Source organism: Lepidochelys kempii, chromosome 9, assembly GCF_965140265.1.
Source record: "Lepidochelys kempii isolate rLepKem1 chromosome 9, rLepKem1.hap2, whole genome shotgun sequence".
In the NCBI taxonomy this organism is placed as follows: domain Eukaryota; kingdom Metazoa; phylum Chordata; order Testudines; family Cheloniidae; genus Lepidochelys; species Lepidochelys kempii.
The window spans coordinates 58,365,196-58,370,370 of NC_133264.1; positions in this window are offsets into that span (position 1 = coordinate 58,365,196).

The following is a 5,175-nucleotide window of genomic DNA, read 5'->3' on the forward strand; positions in this document are numbered from 1 at the left end:
GTGAAAAGATAGTTGTTTCAATAGCTGTTTTATAATAACAGTTGGTTGGTTTTTATTCCCTTCCCTCCTCCATAATTTTGGGATTATTTTAGGTTACAGTAATGGGTTCTGTTATCATCTTTTGCTGACTATCTGATCTGCTTCTGAGGTTGCACTCCAGATTAGATACATGGGGTGAAATCCTTGCTCCCTTGAAGTCAGATTTCACCCATGTTATATGCAATATGAACATTGATAGATTGTAAACCCCGGAGCATAGTAAAGAGATACCTGCCAACTCCAGGCTGGTCGGGGAAAATCCAAGAAGGCTCTGTGGAAGAAGGGGGTAGGGTAGAAATGGTATCAGAAAACAGGGGAAAAAGAGAAAAATCCTGGCTGTTGTGCATTTTGTTAACGCCCTTGTTTTGATGAGAGTTTGGTGACTGATGCATGACTCTTCCCCAATATTTGAGGTGACAAAAGCACACTCCTTCTCCATAACCCTCTGTAGGAGCTTTGGGTGAAAACACCATCTCAGCCTTAGGCACAGGGGCATTCCCAAGATGCTATACTAATTGATTCATCATCCTGCTCTCTGGCTTTCTCTTCTGCTCCGTCTGCCCCCTCCTCTCTGAAAACCCTTTGTTCACAGATGTACAAATGGCACCTGGCTATGTGGTTGGAATGCCCTTTTCCACTGATCCCCACAGCATTGATACCAGACCTCATTTCGTTCTGAAATCTGGGGTTAGTTGCTTCATCTGAAGAACATATCGCAGCACAGTGTAATTATTCTAGCAGGTGAGATCTTGAAGACAGGGAAAGGGGGCTACCCAAAGGGGTCCTTCCTGACTCAACATCAGAAACAGAAGATGAAATCATCAAGTACTTTACCTTCCCTTGCCAGGTTTTCACAGCACTTCCATCAGCAAGTGCGAGACATGTGGCTCATCTTCTGGAAGTGAATTGCACTTGGGACACGTGCTAGGCACGATCTCCTCAGGTGAGAGTCTCAAAGAGACCTAAAGGAATCAGGAACACATTTCCTTTAGACCCCATTGAAAATCCAGTCCCCATGGTGTCATGGTTTCCTAAGGCTACATCTGCACTGAAACCCCCCCACCTCCGGCAGCAGCGAGTAGGGGGTGTGAGAAAGAGTCATCCAGGTAGAGGGGAAAATACCAAAGAAACCTACCACAATAGCATTTAACTACAAAAAGGGGACCTACACAACAGTGAGGAAGCTATTTAAATGGAAAATAAAAGGAACAGTCACAAGAGTGAAATGCTTGCAAGCTGCACGGAAACTTTAAAAACAGAAAGAAGCTCAAACTAAATGTATATTGTCAAGCTTCCTTCCCCACTCTGAACTCTAGGGTACAGATGTGGGGAACTGCATGAAAGACCCCCTAAGCTTATTCTTACCAGCTTAGGTTAAAAACTTCCCCAAGGTACAAACTTTGCCTTGTCCTTGAACTGTATGCTGCCACCACCAAGCATTTTAAACAAAGAACAGAGAAAGAGCCCACTTGAAGACGTCTTCCCCCAAAATATCCCCCCAAACTCTATACCCCCTTTCCTGGGAAAGGCTTGATAAGAATCCTCACCAATTTGTACAGGTGAACACAGACCCAAACCCTTGGATCTTAAGAACAATGAAAAATCAATCAGGTTCTTAAAAGAAGAATTTTAATTAAAGAAAAGGTAAAAGAATCACCTCTGTAAAATCAGGATGGTAAATACCTTACAGGGTGATCAGATTCAAAACACAGAGAATCCCTCTAGGCAAAACCTTAAGTTACAAAAAGACACAAAAACAGGAATATACATTCCATCCAGCACAGCTTATTTTACCAGCCATTAAACAAAAGGAAATCTAACGCATTTCTAGCTAGATTACTTACTAATTTAACAGGAGTTGTAAGGCTGCATTCCTGATCTGTTCCCGGCAAAAGCATCACACAGACAGACCAACCCTTTGTTCCCCCCGGGCAGATTTGAAAGTATCTTGTCCTCTCATTGGTCATTTTGGGTCAGGTGTCAGCTAGGTTACCTTAGCTTCTTAACCCTTTACAGGTGAAAGGGTTTTGCCTCTGGCCAGGAGGGATTTTACAGCACTGTAAAATACAGAAAGGTTGTTACCATTCCCTTTATATTTATGACACGCCCCCCCAAATCACAGATAGGATGAAACACTGGCTGTGATTTCTTGCTGGAGCTCTAGGGGAAAACAGAGTTAATAAGACACATGCATCTCTGAATATACTACTAACTGTATAAAGACTGACAATATTTTCCACATCTTAAGGACGATTTGGACCAGTTGATTCTGGGAAACTTTCATGGGAGAGTGCATCAGCCACTTTGTTAGAAGCTCCTGAGATGTGTTGTATGTCGAAATCAAAATCGTGGAGAGCTAAACTCCACCGAATATGTTTTTTGTTATTTCCCTTGGTGGTATGAAGCCACTGTAGTGAAGCACGGTCGGTTTGCAGGTGGAAACGCCGTTCCCAAACATATGGGCGTAGCTTTTCCAGAGCGTAGTCAATGGTGTAACATTCCTTTTCACTGATTGACCAGTGGCTTTCCTTCTTAGACAGCTTCTTGCTGAGAAACACGACAGGATGGAACTCTTGATTCGGTCCTTCCTGCATTAAGACTGCTCCTACACCACACTCGGACACATCTGTGGTTACTAGGAATGGTTTGTCAAAGTCTGGGACCCTTAGTACAAGGTCAGACATGAGTGTCGCTTGAAGCTGGTTAAAGGCCTTCTGACACTCTTCAGTCCACTGAACTGCATTTGGCTGTTTCTTTTTGGTTAGGTCTGTCAGTGGGGTGGCGATTTGGCTGTATTGCGGTACAAATCGCCTGTAATATCCGGCCAAGCCTAAGAAGGATTGGACCTGTTTCTTTGACTTTGGGACAGGCCACTTTTGGATAACATCCACTTTGGCCTGTAGGGGGTTGATAGTTCCTTGACCCATCTGGTGTCCAAGGTAAGTCACTCTGTTTAGGCCTATTTGACACTTCTTAGCCTTAACAGTTAGTCCTGCCTCCCTTATGCGCTCGAAGACTTTTTGTAGATGTTCCAGGTGTTCTGCCCAGGAATCCGAAAATATGGCCACATCATCACAGTAGGCGACTGCATATTCTCCCAATCCAGCTAGGAGAACATCTAAAAGTTTTTGGAAGGTGGTGGGTGCTTTCCGCAGCCCGAAAGGGAGCACATTAAATTCATACAGCCCGACATGTGTGATAAAGGCTGACCTTTCCTTGGCAGATTCATCTAGCGGTACCTGCCAGGACCCCTTGGTTAAGTCCAAGGTAGAGATGAACTGAGCCCGTCCCAATTTCTCCAATAGTTCATCTGTGCATGGCATTGGATAGTTGTCTGGGCAAGTTATAGCATTTAGCTTACAGTAGTCCACGCAAAAACGTACCTCCCCATCTGGTTTGGGAACTAGAACCACTGGAGATACACTGGCACTGCCAGAGGCGTGGATTACACCCATCTGTAGCATATCCTGGATCTCCTGTTATATAGCAGTTTTAGCTTGAGGAGACACCCGGTAAGGTTGGGCTCTAATTGGGTGAGCATTACCTGTGTCAATGGAGTGGTATGCCCATTCAGTCAGTCCTGGATTGGCTGAGAACATCAGCATGTAGCTAGTGCACAGCTCCTGGATCTGCTGTCGTTGCATACACCCAAGGGTCATGGAGAGGTTTACCTCTTCCACACCACCATCACTTTTCCCTTCATAGTAGACACCTTCAGGCCACTCGGCATCATCTCCTCCCTGGGCTGTAAACTGTCAAACCTTTAATTCTCTGGAATAAAAGGGCTTTAGAGAATTAATATGGTACACCTTAGGCTTTCGGTTTGAGGTGGGGAATGCTATGAGATAATTAACAGCTCCCAGGTGCTCTTGGACCGTGAATGGCCCTTTCCATGATGCTTCCATTTTTTGGGTCTGGAGCACCTTTAAGACCATGACCTGGTCCCCTACTTTGAAGGAACACTCTCTGGCATGTTTATCATACCAGGCTTTTTGCTCTTTTTGAGCATCCTTTAGGTTTTCTTTAGCAAGGGCTAAAGAGGTTCGGAGGTGTTCTGTAGGTTGGTTACAAAGTCCAGAATGTTAGTTCCTGGAGAAGGTGTAAATCTCTCCCATTGCTGCTTCACCAACTGTAATGGCCCCTTAACCTCGCGGCCATATACAAGTTCAAATGGTGAAAACCCTAAACTGGGATGGAGTACAGCTCTGTAGGCAAAGAGTAACTGCTGCAACACTAGGTCCCAATCATTGGCGCGCTCATTTATGAATTTATGTATCATGGCCCTCAAAGTTCCATTAAACTTCTCCACCAGGCCATTTGTTTGATGATGGTAAGGGGTGGCAACCAAGGGATTCACCCCATGAGCTTCCCAAAGGCTTTCCATAGTTCCTCCCAGCAAATTAGTTCCTGAATCTGTAAGGATGTCAGAGGGCCAACCTATATTGGCAAAAATATCCGTTAGTGCCTGACACACACTTTTAGCCTTGGTGTTGCTTAGAGCTACTGCTTCTGGCCATCAGGTGGCAAAATCCATGAAAGTCAGTATGTACTGCTTTCCTCTGGGTGTCTTTTTCAGAAAAGGACCCAGAATACCCACAGCTACTCGCTGAAATGGAATCTCAATGATGGGGAGTGACTGGAGAGGGGCTTTGACCTGGTCTTGGGGTTTTCCCACTCTTTGGCACACCTCACAAGACCGGACATAGGTAGAAACATCCTTGCCCATTCCCTCCCAGTGGAACAACTTTCCCAAATGGTCTTTGGTTCTGTTCACCCCAGCATGGCCACTAGGATGATCGTGGGCTAAGCTTAAAAGCTTTACTTGGTACTTAGTTGGAACTACCAACTGTCTCTGAGGGTGCCTGTCTTCCTGGCGTCCACCAGAAAGAGTTTCCTTGTATAAAAATCCTCTTTCTACAAAAAACCTGGATTGATTAGAAGAGCTGAGAGGTGGTGGGTTGCTCTGTGCCGCCATCCAAGTTCCCTGGAGGCTTTCATCTGCTTTCTGCTCAGCCTGGAACTGTTCCCTTGATGCTGGAGACATCAGTTCCTCATTGGATTGTGGACCTGGGCTTGGTCCCTCTGGAAGTGATGGTTGTTTCCGTTGACTGTGAATGGCTCTCCGCTGGTGCACTA